At 47.0% G+C, this 20,230-nt stretch overlaps 1 long non-coding RNA gene across 1 annotated transcript; it reads right to left on the bottom strand.

Annotated features, from left to right (window-relative positions):
- Nucleotides 1-16,391: 16,391 nt before the first annotated feature.
- On the bottom strand, nt 16,392-19,829 carry LOC144132548 (uncharacterized). The gene is made up of 3 exons (XR_013314843.1): nt 19,559-19,829; nt 18,469-18,579; nt 16,392-16,585 (listed from the first exon to the last, which is right to left on the bottom strand). It is a non-coding gene; the product is annotated as an uncharacterized LOC144132548 (long non-coding RNA).
- Nucleotides 19,830-20,230: the final 401 nt, after the last annotated feature.

Genomic DNA, 20,230 nt, shown 5'->3' with positions numbered 1-20,230 from the left:
GCTTTTCACTGCACATTTTGCTCAGATCTTCAGTTAAGCACGACGTGCGCGCCAATCACGGAGGCACACGTGTTCCCGTCAGGAAGGCGGGGTGGTTCGACGACTCCGGTATCTGTGCGCGTCGTCAAGATGAGGCTGTACGCCTTCTTCTTGAGCATTTATCACGCCCAAAAATAGCTGGGCCCAGTCCTGTATTACGTGGTACAACCATATCCTCATAAATTTGCTGAGAAGCATATTTTAAGGCCGACTAACGTGACCAGCAGAAGACACGTGTGCTGGGTTGTACTCGTTAGTCGAAAAAAAGAACTTTTCTCACCTAATTTACCCTCTATATTATCTTAAGTGCATAGGCAATTGTTACGCTTATAAGAACTTCAATAAGCTAGCTTCCTGGATAATCTTTTGTGTCACTATGAAGGGGGGAGTAAGAGCGCTCACCGTTAGTGTTCAGCTGCGTGCAGACGGCTCGCCGCTTGATCGATTGATTACTGTCACCATGGTTCCCTGAGGGCAGCATAAACCCTTTTGTAAACTCCAAAAGCCAGCCTTTCGTGCGTAGCGAAGAAGCAGCTTGACACAGCTGCCTTTCATCTTATCGCGACTATCGTGCGTGGCTTATCCCGTACCCACTTAGCCTTCTTGAACTGCAGCCACTTTCGTCTTCTTGTGACTATCGTGCGTGGCTTACCCTGTATCCACTGTACTGCAGGCCTGGGCGCCTATATAGTCAGTCAATAAAAATGGTACTGTTGCTGATTTGTATTCATATGCATATTGCATCTGCAGGAAAGTCAACACTGGGAAGAAATGGTGCCCAGATATATGTGCAACACAGAAAAGGTCATGGAGATCATATTAGGCACAGCAAATCGGACAGCATCCACATTTAAGCAAGTAGGTTTTGGGCCAGATATCCCATATTTGGGCCAGATATCGTACTTTAAATTATGAATTGGGCAGATATCCGACCAAACATGCCATATCTGGCACTCCAACTCAGGAATTTGGCAGATATGGCATACCTGACCAGATGTGCCATATCTGGTACTTAAATCAGGAATTTGGAACGATATGGCATACCTGACCAGATATGCCATAACTGGTACTTTAAATAAGGAATTGGGCAGATATGTTTTTCTGGCCCAGATGTGTCCAGATATGCCATTTCTGCCCAATTCCTGATATGGCAGATGTTTTTTTACATAAATCCAGATATGGCATTTCCGTAGGGGTAGAGGCATTTCGGAATCAGGGTGTAGAAGAGCCTTATGTGAAAACACTGGAAGACATCTATAGCATCTGCACAACTACCATAGTCCTCCACAAAGTCAGCAATAAAATTTCAATAAGGAAGGGTGTTAGGCAAGGAGATACGATCTCGTTAATTCTATTCACCGCCTGTTACAGGAGGTATTCAGAAGCCTGAATTAGGGACAGTTGGGGATAAGAGTTAATGGAGAATACTTAAATAATCTGCGATTCGCTGATTACATTGCCTTGCTAGGTCACTCACGAGATTCATTACAAAGCATGATCTATGATTTAGATAAGCATAGCAAAACGGTGTGTCTAAAAATTAACATCCAGAAAGCCAAAGTAATGTTCAACAACGATACAGCAATCAGCAACAAGGATTGCAAGGAAACAGCAACAAGGATAGCAAGGAAACAGCAGTTCACAATTATAAGCGAGGTGCCGGAAATGGTAACAGAATACGTTTCCATAGGGCAGGTAGTGACATCTGTTCCGGATCATGAGAGGGTGATAACTAGAAGGATAAGAATGGGGTGAGCGCATATGGCAGGTCCTCTCAGATCATGAATAGCAGGCTACCAATATCCCTCAATAGAAAAATGTACAACAGCTGTATCTTACCGGTACTAACCTACGGGGCAGAAACGTGGAATCTAACGAAAAGAGTTCAGCTTAAGTTAAGGACAACGCAGCGAGGCATGGAAAGAAAAATATTAGGTGTAACGTTAAGAGACCGGAAGCGGGCAGAGTGGGTTAGAGAACAAGTGCGGGATAATGGCATCCTAGTCGAAATCAAGAGGAAGAAATGGGCGTTGTCAGGGCATGTGATGCGAAGGCAAAGGAACGTCTGGTCCTTAAGGCTAACGGAATGGATTCCAAGAGAAGGCAAGCGTAACAGGGGGCGGCGCAAGGTTAGGTGGGCGGATGAGATTAAGAAGTTTGCCGGCATAGGGGGGGCGCAGCCGGCAAAAGACCGGGTTAATTGTAGAGACATGGGAGAGGTTTTTGACCTGCAGTGGTTGTAGTCAGGCTGATGATGATGATGAAATAACAAACGAAAAAGCAATAAGGGCGAAAAGCTGCGTTCATGCAGCTTAAGAGCCACCCTGCGCCCTTTGCCGCGGCATATATCTCCAGGAGCGATCACAGGAGCAGTGGGAGAATGCAGCCACAAAATAAAAGAAATATGGCAACAATATATCTTAATCTAATAGTTATATGAAACTCGTAGTCTAGTATCACTGCATAAATTTATGACGGGCCCATTTATTTTTTACTGACATATCCTAAATGGCTCAGTTAGACATTACATTGGAGGGAGGAGGGGAGGAAGAATACAAGGTGTGAATGAAAGCAATAATAAACACAAATATTAAAAACAAACAATGCGGTAAATGCTTCTCATATATTGGGTTTTAACTGGCAAAATGCTTTCTGGAAGTTCGTTCCAGTGACGAATAGTAATGAAGAGCGGTGAATGATGACGTAAGTTAGTGCGAGAAAACATGGGCTGGACTTTGAAACTGAAGTCGAGGCGTGGAGAAATGCAACGAGCAGGCGTGGTATGAGCGGCGGAGAGCGATGACGGTGAGTGGTAATACCGATGGAAACAAGACAAAAGAGAAAACTGTCTTCTTTTTACCAAAGAGCATACATTTAGCGATCTTTTCATTCCTGTAACACAATATATGTATGCATAATTTGCTGTGACTAACCGGACAGCTTTATTTTGAAGAGATTCTAATTTATTGACTACATACGCTTGATAGGGATTCTAGATTTGTGAAGCATACTCTATTTTAGCACGAACAGGTGTTTGGTATGCCAAAAGTCTTGCCAATGCCTTAGTGTGATGTTGATTGCGCTTAATGAAATCGAGTGACTGAAATGCCTTACTGGTGACTTTGTCAATGTGATGTTGCCAAGTGAGGTTGCTTGATATGTGGACGCCTAAGTATTTATAAATGTTGACCATTTGAATAGTTAGACTGTTTATATGATAAACCTTGACTAGTGTTTAGATGTAGTGGTAAATCTCATGGAGTTTGTCTTAGCAGCGTTTAATTCCACCTGCCAGCGTTTGCACCAATTAGCAAGTTCGTTAAGGTCTGACTGTAATGTAACGATGCCTGAAGGTTCATGTATTTCCCTGTAAATGACACAATTGTCTGCAAATCAAATCAAATAAAATAAAATCTTTATTTTCCATCAGGTGCTACGCATGGAGGGGCTACAGAAAAAAAAAGCTGTCACTTGGCGGCCTGACGAGTCCGCAGCCCCATACGTAAGGCAGCGTCAAGACAGCACCAGAGCATAAACAGATAGACAAATCAAGACACACGATCAAAGCATAATAAACGAAAAAGTCCTGAGCTAGATAAAACAAACATCGTCAGCACCGAAGAATAAACAAGCGATAAGCATATCAAGACACTTCATCAATGCAGAAGAAAAGAAAAGCTCCTGAGCTAGATAAAACAAACACCAGAATAGACGAAATCACGTTAGTCAATCAGAAAACAAGTCGCTCAGTTTAAATGTGGAAGAACTAAATAAATCAAATTCAGTGACTGATAATAGTTTAACACAGATAGCAGAGAATAACACAAACGCTCTATACCAAAATTCAAGCGCGGCACAGCAACCTTCCAGTTTTCTCCACGTCTAGTATTATAACATTTCTCTTTTTTTTCTAATTGTGCCAAGGCATCGAGGCTATGAATATTTTTTTTTCACTTCATATTTAAACTGAGCACTCAAACGGTAGCGGTATAGCTTGTGAGCTGTAATAACATGTTCATTGTGAAAGAAATCTGCAATGGTTGCATTATAACCAGCATTGTACACGTGGCGTGGATACCGTTTTTTCATATGGAATATTTTTTTGTGTTAGAGAAACTAGTCGTGCCCCAGAAAAGTTGGCAATAGCTGACCTGTGAATAGAAAAGATAATCACAGATCAATTGCTTTGTTTCAGTAGAAAGCATGTATTGGAAACGACCGACTACACCAGTTATTCGATCAAGCTTGGCTAATACAAAATTCACATGAGATTCCCAGGACAGATTGGCAGTGAATATCACTTAAAGACATTTGAAGTGGTCAACAATGTCAACAGGATGTGAGTTTAAAGCAATATCGGCATAAGGAGGAACAGGTTTATTTTTCAGCCGGAAGAAAACTACTTTTGTTTTATTTTCGTTAATCTTCATGTAATTTGATACGAATCATTGCTGCAGTTCGACTATAGGGTCATTACAATCACTGAGGAGTTTTCTCGCGGGATAGTTGGTGCTTCTCGTTCACGATTAAACTGCGCGAAAGAAACGGGGACACAGACAAGAAAACACGCACACACACACAGAGCCTAGACTTCCGACGTTTATTCGAAAAACGCATTCAAGCATTCCTTTTAAATGCACCACCCACCACGTGACACACCCAGGATCCAACACAGCAGATAAGTTTAACAATTTTGTAGAGCCAACCTGAAGAACCAGTCTAAAGCCCCTCAAGTGTGTGCATGCCTAAACACCCTTGATACCTAGATAGAAGGATAGAGAACGATAAAAACCTGACGGTGAAACCAAAAAATCAAAGAGAACGAAAATTAAGACCGCCTAACCATGTATTACAAGCGAAAACTTACTAAGCAAACGGATGAGACGTGAAACCAACAGTAACAACAGTAAGAGATGAAGGCGGAAGCACTAAAAAGTGGGCAGAAAAGCACAAAAAACGAGACCATATGAATGATACAAAACAAGAATAACACCGACGCTAAAACCATGAAACAGAGAGTGAATTATGGAAACAACAATATACAAAGGTAAAGGCGACGCGAAAATCACAAAGGCCTAAACCAGGCTAAAATCTATGAAGGATGGAAACAACAAGTAACAAGAGTAAAGATGCAGGGTTAAAAAGGACAGTTTCAAGTTTTACTTTCTAAAAACGAGATTTATTTATTCGAAAGCAGAATGGACGGTGTGTTGAATCAATTGTTGACATTCTTTGCAATTAAGAAAGCCTCAATTATTTCCTGCTCTGTTTTGGTTTTAGCCGTAGCGAGGAAGTTCGTGCTTTTGAGAAACGGGTGGCACTTTTTTGCACTTTTTACAGTGTGAAGCTAACTTTCCTCCCGAGTTGGTAAATAGATTGCGAACGTGTTCAGCTGCCCTCTCATTGAAACATCGCCCAGTTTGCCCTTGTATATCTTTCCGCAGGACAATGGAACCTGATAACATGCCATCACTGCAGCCATGATCATCTTAGTGGAAGGCAATGTCAACATCCCTGGGAATATACAGAGCCTCCGGGAAAGGGTCCGAAGTTCTCCTTTGAACCACAGACATTCTGCTTTCGGATTAAGAGATCCCGTTTTTATAAAGTAACACGTGAAACTGTCTTTTTTAACCCTGCACCTTTACTATTGTCACTTGTTGTTTCCATTCTTCATAGATTTTAGTCAACCACTTCCTTTCATTACCGGATAGGAAGCGCCATATATCTGCCTATGGGCTTTTCCGGATCTGATACTCTCTTCAATGGTGACTGTATTTTTGAGTCCATGTGAATAAAAGTAAGGAGACGGCATAGTAGTCCAAGGCTGCTTGCAGGGTGCACTTTGTGAGTGGGAATACTGCTGCCATATATGCAATGTGCCCTAACTTTCGGTTTGACTTCCTTCGCGGTTGGACTGACAGTTTTTTAAAAGGCGCTTCTTGCTCAAATATGTAAGTCAATGCAATGTAGAAGGTAGGCGCGTTCAGAGCAGATAATGGATTACTTTAGTGCTGCCCAGTTTTGATGTGTAAACGAAAAAAAATAAGCGAGGTGTTTGCAACAGCCGGCCTACGCGTTAAAACCGTCGAGCTAATCTCTGACCCGAAATGACCGATGAAATTGAGTGTTTATTGTGTTCTTGTCTTTCTTCGTAAAAAATTTTCGTACGTGCTACCAGCTCGCACTGCTTTTGGACAGGATAAGGAGATTAATGGCGAGCAGTTGGAAGCCGCTGTCACGTCGATTCCATAGGGACGCTGCTAGAATTTATCCATTTATCTGTTGTGGGATTGTTTGGTTGAGAGTAGGGTGCTAAATTTTTCTGAATGGTGGTGTGCAGCCGCCGAAATAACCCGATAACAGCTGCTGCTGGTGACCGGTCCTTGCGTTAACAAATCTGTGGTTTGTCTTCTCGGTATACTTTTGCTACTGAAAGTTTTCATATGATGAGTTTAATAGTTCTATACTTTTACATAAGAAATTTTATGGAGTCAGTATAGAGCACATGGAGCAGGTATGGACAATCGGGAAACATATCTAAATATGCGGACTCCGTATGACATCATAGTCACTGTATGAAAATCGTACAGAAATTATGTGGAATGCTTATGGACCCCTAGAGGCAAGAGATGAATTTTAATATATCTTTTCATATCTCACACACTCCATATTCCCAGAATTACTTTATGAGCGGTTCATATAGAGCCCTTGAGCAAGGAGTTTAATGTGAAGCAATCATGGTTATCCGCCACATTGGTTAATTAAAATATCCATTTTGATAAACCAGAGAACGTGGCATCACCACCTGCTGAAAACTCAAATCCTGAGCCTCTCTTGAAGAATGTTGCTTAGCACACTTACCTGTATACTGTCGCATGGTGGCGACTGCAATGTGGAGAGCAGAAGGATAGCTGAAATGCCGTCTAAACAAAGCTCTTTATTTGTGCTGACTTGCACCCACAATAAACTGAATCACTCGGTGGCCGCGAAGCGACAAGCGTGCTCCTGATCTGTCAAACTGTATGCTCGCCACTCTCGGCCGTTCTGATAGTGAACTCCGAGATAAAGTGTGTAAAGTTATTAGAACATTCTCGATCAAGGAAAAACCAAGTAATATTGTTGTTCTTGCGAGTCGGTTCATCTTTGGAAGGGTGCGTACTTGCGCGAAGACGCGAAAAAGGTGTCGTGTGTGTTTCTTTGTTGTTTCGCGTCTTCGCGCAAGTACCTACCTTTTGAATGGTCGAATCAGCTCTTCCTGGATGCGATCAATCGAGATAAATCTAGTGCCGTCTTGCATCCGCCAACGAAGCGATGAAGCGGTTGGCGGCCGCTTTGAAGAATGAACAATCACTACAAAGATTCGTGACATTACTCTCCACTCAAATAAGCATCGACCCGACGCTTTAAGAAGTCGGGCGACTAGAGAGAAATAAAACGAATCGTGCAGACAAAAGCATCGTGTGTGGAAAAACAGCATTTTTCAGTGCAAAAAATAGGGCTTTAGACGGACGACATGGACAAGTTCTGGTCATGCACGGCGTCACTGGGATGCAGTCACTGCGTCAGGGACGACTTCATAATTTAGTTCACCGAGCCGATGAAGAACCTTGTGCTAGCCGAACTAGCAGTGCAAAACCTTTTCACTCAATTCACGGTATTGAACGGGCGTTAAAACCCAGACTTGGTCTCCTGGCTTGTATACCCAGCAGCGTCTTCGTAGAAAAAAGGTTAGTGCTGCGCGAATGGGACACGACACGAGAACAGGAACAAAAACGACAACACAGTTCTCGTGTCGTGTCTAATTCGCGCAGTAATAACCTTTTTTTTCTGCAATGAACCAACAAGCCCGCAACATCGTTCTACTGCGTCTTTGTAGGTAGTAGCGTCTGACGTGGGCGTGCTTCTTCTCTTTGATCCGTAATCGGACAAGTCCACAGGCTTCTGCGCGTTGGGCAGCATATCGTCTAGCGTAGTCGTAGTCTCCCTACCATGAACGAGCCTAAAATGCGTCATCTGTTGGTCTCCTGCACTACGGTAAGACGGCGTAAGGCAGGATGACACCCCATGCCTTGTGTTCAGCATCAACTTACGCGGCGAGCATATCGGCGATGGTTTTGTTCAGGCACTCGGTTGGTCCGTTGGACTGACGATGATAAATTTTTAAGGCGCAAGGGTATTTGTGACCAAAGAGCGCCATGGCACTAGATTTGTTCGTGTGCTAAAGGTGGGGGTCGAAGACTTATTTCCCAAGTATTTCACACTAAACAAGCCGAGCTCCAGACAGGGGAAAGCTCGTACCTATTACTGGTGGGTACCCGCCGTAAGTGGGAATCGAACCCCGCACCTCCTGCACACGAAGCGTATGCTCAACGACTAGACCACCGCTGTGGTCGGTCTGTTGGTCTGCGGATGGTATGCAGTTGTCTTGAGGTGGCTATTGTGGCTGTAACGCAGGATGGCTTGCGTCAGATCCGCCGTGAATGCTGTTCCTCTGTCCCTCATGAGCACACCAGTGGCGCGGTGTCGCAGAAAAATGCACTCCACGAAAATATTTGATGACTTCTGCTGCTGTTCTGTTCGGTAGGTATTTTACCTCGGCGTAGGGGGCCAGGTATTCGATCGATATGATATTACACTTATTCCCAGGTGTTGCTTTCAGGAAACGGCCAATCAAGTCCATGCCGATCTGCTGAAAGGGCCATCTGTCGGATTCAATGGGGCTCAGAAATCCAGCTGGTTGGGTGGGAGGGTCTTTCGTCTCTGAGCATCTCGGGAGGTTTATATATAATACACGACAGCGGCAGGCAGTCGGGGACTGTAACAATTATCCTGAATGCGGCGGAGACTGCAAGGAACCCGAATTGTGAAGCTGTCAGTGCGTCGTGTGAAGCCTGTAGAACTTCTTCGCGGAGACTTGCAGGTGCAGCAAGGACGTTGGCTGTTTTGTACTCTGCGAAGTTTTTCTTCATGAGGACATCAATCTGTACACAGAATGAAGACAGTTCTAGCTTGACCGAGGCGGGGAATTGAAGAAACCTTCCTTCCAAGTACTCAATGAGGCGTTTTAAGTCGTCGTCCAAGCGTTGCTATTGTGCAAAAAATCTGGGGCTGATAAATCCCTGGAAGGCGTCCTCATCGTTGTCTGGCGACGGTGCATCTACAGGGGCTTGTGACAGGCAATCGGCGTCAGGGTGTTTGCCTCAGGACTTGTAATCGACGGTGACGTCAAACTCCTGGAGGCGCAGACTCCATCGAGCGAGGAGGCCGCAGGGGTTGTTCGAACTGGCAATCCAGCACAGTTCATGGTGTCCGCTGACCACCTTGAATGCTCATCCGTACAAGTAGGGGCGGAATTTCGACGTAGCCCAGATGGTGGCAAGGCATTACTTCTCAGCAGTCGGATAGTTAGCCACAGCCTTGAAAAGGGAACAGCTAGCGTATGCGGTTATTTTTTCCAGTCCGTCGCTTTTCTGAACGAGGACGCTAGGCCCACGCTGCTCGTGTCGATATGGACTTCAGTTTCGGCGTTTGCGTGAAAATGCGCGAGGATTAATGGGGACTGTAAAGAAAAAGCCAAGTTCCTTGGGGGCTTCTGCTTGTGGTGCCTCCCATTAAAATGGCACGTCTGCCTGTGTAAGTCCGCGCGTAAAGCACTTGACAAATCTTCGGTAATGCGCGCGCATTCTGAGGAATCTCCGCACATCTTTACTATCGGCTGGCGCTGGAAGCGGCACGATAGCAGTTGTTTTCTATGTGTCTGGGTGCACTCCCTCCTTGCTAACGATGTGGCTTAGAAACAGCAGCTCTTCAGAGGCATCGTGGCACTTCTCTGCTTTCAAGGCTGGGCCGGTTGACTTGATTGCCTCTAGTACTATTTGAAGTCTAGATGGTTTTCAAATTTAGAGGCTAAGACAACGACGTAACTTAAATATACTAGAAAACTTTGCCATTCGAGGCCTGCCATCACCGTATCCATTACTCGCTGAAACGTCGCTGAAGCGGAATAGAGACCAAATGGCACCACCTTGAATTTGAAGAGGCAATCCGGGTTAAAGAATGCGGTTTTCTCCGTTATCTTTGATCGACCTCAAGTTGCCAGTAGCCGCCCTTGAGGTCCATCGTTGAGAAATGCTTTTCATTGCAGAGCTGGTTCAGTGTGTCGAGGATGCGGGGGAGGGGGTAGACGTCCTTCTTCGTTATTTTGTTTAAGCGGCGGTAATCGACGCATAATTGAAGTGGGCCGTCTTTCTTCTTCACTAGAACAACCGGTGCCGACCAGGGACTTTAAGATGGCTGAATGACATCGACGCGAAGCATTTCTTCCAATTGGTCACAAATGGCTCGTCTTTGTCTCGGCGACACACGGTAGGGCTCTGGCGGAGAGGACATGTGTGCTGGTGTTTTATAATGCGATGCTTCGCAATCGGCCTTTATCGGACCTTCGGCGATGACGAAAAGCACTCGCTGTAGCTTCGAAGCAGTTTGCGGATCTGGTCTTGTCAATTGTACGGCCGGGCCGTGTTTTTGTCTCAAACGTTCTAGCGATCTCCCTCCGGTGAATCTTCTGGGACTCGATTGGAGAGAGCGAAGGTGTCGCGAACGTTGGATAGCGCATCGAGGAAAAAAATTGTTGTTTCTTTGTTAACGTGCAGGTATTCTTCGCTGATGCTCGTCAGGATAACTTCAGCTTGTTCATCGCGGAAACGTGTAATGCCTCTTGCGATGCCGACTCGCTCTAGAAGCAACGCCGTGTTCACCTCGATCAGAGCTTTCTCGTTCTTGGCATCCGTGGCACATACGGTAACCACGAGGCTTGATCGTGATGGGATGCTCATTTGTTCATCCAGGATACTCAGGGCAACATGGTGCTCTGAGTCGACATTGAAGGGATGGCTTCATCCATCGAAAGCGTGATGAGCTTGAAATGCAGGCCGATGATCGCCTGATGCTCATTAAGAATATCGATGCCAAGGATCACGTTGCGGGAATATAGCTCTAGTACTACGAAGGTCGCATCAGAGGTATGTCTATTGACGTCCATTCGCGCTGTGCATCGCCCCGATGGGGTAATGATGTGGCCTTCGGCAGGGAAAATTTATGGGCTCTCCCAGGCGGTCGTGACTTTCCTCAAATGCGCGGCGAATGTTCCATTCGTCACAGAATAATCGGCGCCCGCGTCCACTGAAGCTGTAACTTTGCTGCCGTCGTTGTTCATTTCAAAGTCGTATGTCCTGGCTCTTGCGTTGCGCGTCGCTCTCGGCGTCGGGTAACGGCTTCGTCGAGTATGTGAATCATGGGCAGGGCATGTCATCGAAGCTTTTCTGGGTGGCGGCGTCGTTTTGAAGACGGCTCGCCTCGTGGTCGAGGTTGTCATTGTGTGCGGGGTCGGTGAAGCGAGTGCAATGTTTTCATAGCGCGGAGCAGATGCAGCGCCTCCATACGGCGTGGTCGGTTCAGGATCTTCGTCGTTTCTCTGGCGAGCAACCTCACCTCCAAAGGTTGCTTTCTTTTGTTTCCTTTCCGGGCCTCGGGGAGTTTCCGCGAAGAACTGCTACGTAGCTACGGGCCGGCGATGCAAAACGTGGCGTGGATTGTGATAGTGAGCGGGAGAGGCGATTCGGTGACGCGTAATCCTCTCGACGGAGGTAATCAGCGATATCCCGTGATCCTTGGCCGGAACAGGGTTGTAGGGCATAAACTGAGAAGCCGCGCAAGCCCGCTCTATTGTAGGGGCAATGCTGAAGAACGTGGACGGGTTCGCAGCAATGGAAGCAGAGCTGGCGGCACTGGGCGTGGGTCCTCCAGAGGTGGTTTTTTTCTTGCGTGAGCTTGAATGGTGAGTAAATCACGTTTATTGGAGTCCCGACCGCCGCGTCTGGTTAGTCGGCGTAGGGGGCTGTTGACGTTGCTGGCCAGTCCGGTGGCCGAAAGAGTTCTGTTTTGCGCGAGGCAGGTCGCGCCAACATCATCTTCATCAGCGCCGCTGGCGATGCCAGCACCGCTACAGATGCTCCCTTCTCAGCGCGGTTCGCGACAAAGGAAAAAAACGGCATGTACAATTTTCTACAGGTGGGTCAAGTCCAGGACACAGGTTCGTGAAGGCCGCCGGGCGGCTGAAACAAACTCAGGCGGTCGAGCCTGGCTGCTGCGCAAAGGGCGAAGGGAGCCAAGGGATGAGGATGATGACGTAAGAAACAGAAGGACGAAGTCGAGGAAATAGAGGCGAGCTAGGGTGCTGCAGTCGGAAGGTCTACTGGTGGGGCCGCCAGTTGGGTTGAACCGTGCCAGAAAATGTAATTGCAGAAAATGCACCCACAGCGGGAGTTACGGGCTATATGTGCTTTGCGCCGGCCCAGTTGGTACAGACAAAGGGATGGCGTGCGGAAGCCGCCGCCGTAGAAGAGGAGGGGATGCCTCAGCCGCTGGCGACGGTGAAACGACGGCACATGACACTGGAATGGAGGTGTGTTGCGTGGGACAGGCGCCACAGCTGGGAAACAGAGCTGGGCAGGAGGCGCTGTAGGACGAGAGATCACAGGCGGATGGCCCGCCATTTAAGATCTCAAATTTGCGCCTCTTACCACACCGACCCTCGTTGAGCGCACACTGGTGTGCTGAAAACTTCCAAACGACTTTCTCAGCGTTACTATAGGAGCGGCATGTACGCCTATGTTCGGAAATAGGCCTGTCAGCGGCAGACGACATCTGCTCATCGTGTGACCAGCGCATTGCAACCACTACCTTGCCCGGCACGTCCTTTTGATCGCGTTGGCGTGGACCTTTACGGCCCGCTTCCCTGTACGGTCTCTGGGAACCGTTGGATTTATGTCGGCGTCGACCACCTCACCCGGTATGCCGAGACGGCCGCCCTTCCTGCTGCTACTGCCCGCGAAGTTGCCATGTTCCTGCTGCATCATTTCTTTCTTCGCCAAGGCGCGCCGCGCGACCGCCTAAGTGACAGAGGCCACGTCTTCCTTTCCCACGTCATTGAAGCTCTGCTTACCGAATATCGCATCGCACATCAGACCACCACTGCCTACCATCCCCAAACTAACGGGCTTACCTTGCGCTTCAATCGTACTCTCAGTAACATGCTCACGATGTACTTCGCAGCGGAGCGGACCAACGGGGGCTTTCTCCTTCCCTTCGTGACGTACGCGTACAACACCTCCAAGCACTCAACCACCGCTTTTACCCCTTTCTTCCTGCTGTATGGGCTGGAGCCGTCGTCTACAATGGATACCATCTTACCATATACTCCTGACGCCTCCGAGTGGGCGCCCCTCTCCGAAGTCGCAAAGCATGTGGAGGAATTCCGCCAGTTGGCGCGCTCTTTTATTTCGGCATCCCAAGGCCGCCAAAAGCATCGTCACGATAACGATAACAGGCAACACGCTTTTTCCGATAGGATCCCTAGTTTGGCTCTGGGTTCCAGGCAAACCACCAGGATTGTCGTCGAAATTCTGTACAGAATACCACGGCCCTTATCGCGTCGTCCAGCAAACGTCGCCTGTGAATTACATCGTAGAGCCGCTCAACCCGTCTTCGGACTTGCGCCATCGCGGCCGAGAAACGGTCCACGTCAGCCGCCTGAAGACCTACTACGACCCGCTCCTCTTGTCCTCGCCGTAGGTCGCCAAGGTGGCTCCTCTTCGTTCCCGGGGCAATTGTAGCGAACCGTGACAGTCGCGCCTGATGCCGCTTAGGCAGGTCACTGAAGAAGCGCCGAGGAAAGACGAAGCGTCGCCGCGCTGCACGAGATCTCTTGGTTTTGGACTCGCCGTCGGCGCTACCCACCGTTCTGCTCGCCATTTTGTGTCGCCTGCCGTAAACCCTTCCTCCTGACCTATTTGTGCACAAACCCCCTTTCAAAGGCATTATTGAACATTTCGGGAACACTTTACTTCCCTAAATACGCATGAACATGGATTGATTGAAAGAAAAACGTGCTGTCTGTGTCCTCGAGGGAATCATTTTATATACGAGCCCTTATATAATATTGTTACCTTTCTGCGAGCCGGAGGATAGGGCGTGATGACAGATGGCAAAGAAATTATTTATTTCCTGCTCGCCCAACGCGAGCTCTCTGTCCTATGCCGCAACCTTCTCATTCTTAGTGACACTACCCGAGCCACAGAGCGATCGCCCCGATCGGGAATGAGGCACTGACGAAAAGACTCTTGAAATGGTGCTAGCTTCAAAGGGCAGTATACAAATGAAATGGCAAGGTGGTAAAGTGCTGGCCGCCACAATAAAATATATCGGCCATACCGGCCATTCTGTCCTGCTCCATGAAGTTTCTGGGTCGCAGGTTGCTAGGATGTCGGGAGCCAACAACAAGGCCCTTGGACGTGCCGTAAGTCTTGGGCACGGGACAGTTTTCTTCTATGTGGGTGGCGTCTCAGGTCGGTGGGGTCGGTAGGTCTCGTCACTTCGTCAGCTGTTGCTCGTCGTGGCAGGTGGTCCGGGCGGTGAGCAACGGCGAACTCGGTTCGGCTCTGGTAGTGTGGAGCACTGCAGCGCGAAATGAACCAGGAACCCGCAGCCGACGGAAAAAGGCACACCTCGGGCTTCGAAGCACGAACAGGAGGACGAGAGTTAAGTGATGCAGCGCAAGCTCACCACTCGTTACCTGACGGCCAGCCAAAGGATGAGACATGATGACCGACGGCAAAGTGTTACATTCGGGCACCCGCCCGTCTGTGCTGGCAGCGTGGTCAGCAAGGCTTACCTGCTGGAAACCAGCAATAAGTTTCTCCGGTATGGTTCCGAGCCACGTGATACGAATCGCTCCCACGTTGGAGACCTAAGTATCGAGAGCGTCGCCCAGGTGGATTCCGGGAACCAAGCAAGAGGAGCGAGGGCCCGCGGAACGCCGCCAGCTGGTATTAGGATTGGCGCCAGAGAATGTCTGGAGGATTGCCACCAAGACAGAATCTCTCGCCAGGGGGTGCATTTACCGCGCTCGCCCGGTCGTTGCTGCGTGGGACAAGTGGGGAGCAGGGTTCTGCGAAAATCCTTTTAAGGAGTCGCTGTCGCCGGCCACGAAGTGGTTCCGGCTGTCTTCCGATTTTCCCCGACGTCTCCAACGACCCGACTACTCCTGGTTTAACGGGCACAGCACAAGCGTGGGAACGGATCGCCACAGTGGCTCGTCTGCGGGATTTGGCGGCCATCGCTAATGTAAGAAGCACGGGGGAATTTCTCCCGACGGGACGCTCCGGCTTTGCACTTCGGCTTCGAATATCACCGACCGGCGGAGAGCGGGCCGAACACCTGACGTCTCCTGCCAGCCCGGCGGGGTCCTGGCCGCATACCCCTCTCCCTCGGGCTCAACTTGTGCCAGGGGCGTGTCCATGTGTGCGGAGGTGTCTGTTTGTGTGTGATAGTGAAAGTTTTGTCCACACCCACCAGGGCAAGGACATCCCCTACCTGGGGAATCTAGGGAAGACGCAGTGTATGAAACTAGACTGCAGATGCAGTTGCAGCAGCTGCCTTCTGTACTCAAAAGCTTGTAAATATGTAAAATAAACCAAACCTTCTTTCTCCATTAACCAACCCTTCACTAAGCGGCCCTCCTGCCCGGGACGGAGCGGACGTCATCTTGACCGAGGCTGTGTCGAGAAGCGACTCCGATACCCACCTTCAACAAAAGAGATGATTTAATGGCTGCTTGCCTACCGCGAGTGTTCTGTCCCGCGCGGGTTCTAGATTCGTCTTCGACGAGACAATACAATATCTTGGTCATCGTGCTCCGGTTCTCTTCACTGTATTTCTCGGAATTACCTCCATATGTACGGTCAGCCACAGCACACCCCAGAATTCAGAAGTTGTATTTAAATGTGCTATGTGCGTTTTGAGGTATCAAATTGACTTCAGATGTGCGTGGCGCTGAAGCTGAGGGCTCCGAATTAATGTTGACCATCTGAGATTCCTCAGGAAAGAAGCGTTGCGCTTCCCCTCCACACAATCGCGACCGCTGCCGGCGGTGGCGGTTTTGACCTGCATCCCTGGGATCACCAGTTTAGCGCCCTAACTACTGAGCCACCACTGCGGAGTGGTAGTAGAGAAATAGAAATGCCAGATCGGGCAGCCATCCTTACCTTTGGGCAAAATTGGCTAGTAGTAGTGGTGAACGCATCGCCGATAATGTTTGTGCATGGGGGACGCACGTTGTCTATCAGTGCCACTATATTGTATAAGTGCCACTATAAGTGCCAGTATATTTGCTTGCCTCGTGGCTGTACCAGCACCAGCTGCTTACTACGCTGCGAAAAAGTGTGCTGACAACCAGTGTAGGCCCTGAACCAACAGCAGTGCACAAAGTGAATAAAACAAGGCAGTTCTGTCATAGTAATCGGCTGTATTCATTGGAGAGTTGCGTCGAATACTTTCTCTGTAAGAAAAAAAAATCTAAAGGCTATGGTTGTTACTCATGGAGCAGTCTTCCTGTATTCAGTTTTGTTTTGCAACTGAAGTTCAGAACTGTCCGCTTTTTCTCCAAAACGTTGTCCCAGACGGTTGTAAAGCACGTCGATACGACCTGTAATTGAAAGGTTGTCTCGTAAATATGCTCGCTCTAACATTTATGATCTAATTATTACCCACTGACATTCCTTTAGCAACATGTCGGCAACTATGATGTAGACTTCATTTTACACATACTGAAAAGCTGCTATCCATGACCTGAGGTTGCGCGTGCAATACACTCCAACCGTTGTGTTTCTGATTATTATTTCATTCCATTGGTCCTGGTAAGTGATTACGATTTGCTATAAGTAGAATTCTCTGACAACTTCCTCTGCTCCGCTGCCTATCGTATACCTTTCTGCTAATCCTGCATTAAAAAATACTGCTTTATACTTATTTATCGTAATTATACAGCGATAGCTGCTAAGCGCCCCTTCGTGGGCTTTACGTCGTATTCGTAGCAGTACTAGAAGTAGTAGTAGGTGTATCGGGTGGGTGCGTTGTCACGGTACCACTCGGAGGATTGTTACTGTAGAAGGATCAGGGTATGACGTTAGTGAAGTAGTACATAACCAATGGGTTGTTACCATCGGAACCATCCGATGTATAGTGAATGCGGAAGCAGGAATGTATGGCAAGAGTGCAGGAATCAGCAACTGATGATGGTTACCGTAGACGAAGGAGGTTAAGACGAGAACGAAACAAGGCGCTGTCACGGGTGTGTTCCAGTTGCGGTTGCTGCTGGAACAAACCGAAAGGTAGTTACACTACAAGGAGGTTTGTTACCGTGGAAAGAAGAGGATTTGACGAAATTGCAAAAATGCGAACGTAGAAACCAGATACCTTCCCCCTTTGCGCGGCTTTTTGGGATTTATTTACTTCCGAATCCTTTGCCGGCGGGAAGCTCTAATCCACTTCGCCGCACTTGCAGTCATTTTTTCTCCATTACTTAGGCACTGTATAGATCCGATAAAGCTCTCAGGCTACTTTTGCTTTCTTATGAATATTCCCGATGATATGGCCCTGCTAATTTTTTAATGAGGGATTCTCGTAATTCTTGTAGATGGGCATTTCTGTATCTCAACTTTGATGGTGAGAAATAATTGATTGTCATGCATGCATGCATGCGTTGTTTCATTTATTTTGTTTGGGGAAGGAGGTATCAACGATCCTGTACTTTTGCATCAGGAGAACTTTACTTGTAGCTCAGTCATGATTGCCCTGCTACTTAATAGGCCGAACTCCCTTAAATCCGTGTCGAATAGCTGGTGATTGCTTAACCTTCGTTGTAATCGCCCAGCCATACATACTGTGTTTTTATTTACTTATAGCCAATTCTAAGAAATGATAAATTGTAATAAATATGAATGATAATAAACAAAAAATATTTTCATAAATTGCGTTCCGCAGCGCCTAGCAAGTGGTTTTCAAAGCTTGCAAACGAAACAGATGCCACGTAGCTGAAAAATAGGCAAACAGGAGCAGACAAAAATAAAAAATAGGGCTCGTAAAATTTAGTTAAGGGTATCGTTTTGCTCATTTTTGCTAATATTCTGTATAGTTACCTGCAATTTCAAAGTGCCCTTCTTAGGTAGGTGCCAGTCATATTACTGCGGTGGCCTAATGGAAATGGCGCTTGGCTGGTAAGCCAAAACACGCGAATTCGATTCCGGCCGCGGCGGTTGAAATTAGATCGAGGCGAATTTATAGAGGCCTGGGTACTGCGCAATATCAGCGCAATTTACACAACCCTAGGTAGTCGATATTTTCGGAGCTCTTCACAACAGCGTCCCTCATAGCCTGAGTTGCTACAGTACGTTAATCCCCACCAACCAAATCACACTGATTCACATGATTGCATAAACTTCACGCCTTACCACAATGGTCGCGTGGCGACATAACGCCACCTGCTTTTCACGAAAGAAAATAACGTGTCTACTACATGAAGTAGCTTACATAATATTTTTCATGAAATTGGCATCTTCGACTGAAGGTCACACGAGAGCTGCTCTTGCACGGTCTTCGTGCGATGTCAAATCTGATGTAGTATTTCATTCCAGTCTCAACCTGTTGATGTCGAAAGATAAAAGCCATAATGGAATTTAATAAAGAGAACCAACCCATGCATACGACTTTCGTACACAATACGAAGTCTAAGTTTTCAGAGAGCAGAATTAGCGTTTGTCTGCAGTGCTTCTGTCCTCGTTCTGTCTTGTGAATTGTTTAAGCGTCCTGATAAATACACTTCAGCTACAGGTTTGTAGTTATGCTCAGGCCAACAGTAACAAACAAAATTGATGCTGAGACCAAAATTACTTCTATTAGATGCACTAAAGGGCTTTCAGAATGTGATATTTTCAAGTCACGTAGGAAATAACTCTGACCCTACCTCAGACCAAATATACCGTGAAGAACGGATGACGGAATCCCGACCACTCCTGATCTAAATATTGGCGTTACTATTTTATTTGTTCGTTAAAGGCGTTGTCAGCGCATTACAAGAGTTGTCACGATTCAAGTCGCTAATGCATTATGTAGTGTAAGAAAGCAATACTAGGCGGCGATATAAATGATACTTTAAAGACGCCTGGAAATTCTGGCGAGGCAATAAGCAGATCAGTCATAAAGTAGTCACAACGAATAAGGAATAAACGTTTTTTTTTCTAAAATATTGTGAACGCTTTGTTAAATTTTGTAGTCAACGTAAAAGGCTTGATCGATGCATTAGATCCGTAAATATGCATTTTCATTTGCACTTTACATAAAGGAGTGCTCCACTACCCATTCAATCAAAACAATTCGACATATTTTACGACCAGCAAACTGACATGAGTGTGACCTTCTTTTTGCGCTGAGGTGAGCAGTATTCATATTTTTCATGCTCTCATGCATTCAGTGTGCGCCCCTTCTTCAAGCCAGGGAAGAGAGAAGTGATTTTGCGACTGGACGTTCAGTTCACACCTTCCACACGGAACTTTCCGAAGAGCTACAGATGTCGTGCGCCTGTGTGAAAGAACAACAGCGTAATAAAAAACGTGGACCGTACCTGTATTTGAGCCTCTGTGAGCCATAGAGCTCCGTGTTTAGCACTGAAACCCTTTCTCTGATTCTGTAGCGCATATTGTGCCATTTCCAATACTTTGACATCGCTCCATGGGTCTATATTTCTCCAGCCCCCTTTAACGCCTCCCTTCGCGTAGCAGAACAGCGCTACGGTTACACATAAGAAAGTTGAGACTCTTGCTGCTTTCATTGTGCTGCCGAACAAGGGGGATCTGCTCTCGTGCAAAACTTCTAAAACGTACGGAGAGTCTTCCTGTGGTGGTAAATCATGGTTTTAGCCGCCTTTATAAGCGATAACCAGTCTGGTCACGTTGACAGTTTTCTTAACAATAGCTATTGTGGTGTACACGGCCACAACATGCTGTAGACATCGTGAATCATATTATCGGAGCTTCTTTAAAAAAAGAGTATTTTTCTCAGCGCGAAAAGCAAGTGGATCTGATGCTGCCATTGTAAAAGGTGACAATTACCAATGAAATATTTTTATTTCATTCAATGTTTCCTCCGGAATTTCACTCAGCAAAATTTGGCTTTACAAGGAGCGTCATATATTCAGGATTAATTCAATGGCACGTCCGTATGTGAGTCACACCCACTACCAGTATGTATGTTTTTCAATAAGGATACTGACGTTTCATAAATATCAATTATGTGC

Source organism: Amblyomma americanum, chromosome 5, assembly GCF_052857255.1.
Source record: "Amblyomma americanum isolate KBUSLIRL-KWMA chromosome 5, ASM5285725v1, whole genome shotgun sequence".
In the NCBI taxonomy this organism is placed as follows: domain Eukaryota; kingdom Metazoa; phylum Arthropoda; class Arachnida; order Ixodida; family Ixodidae; genus Amblyomma; species Amblyomma americanum.
Note: the sequence above shows the minus strand (reverse complement) of the source record. Positions and strands in the feature narration are given on the sequence as shown.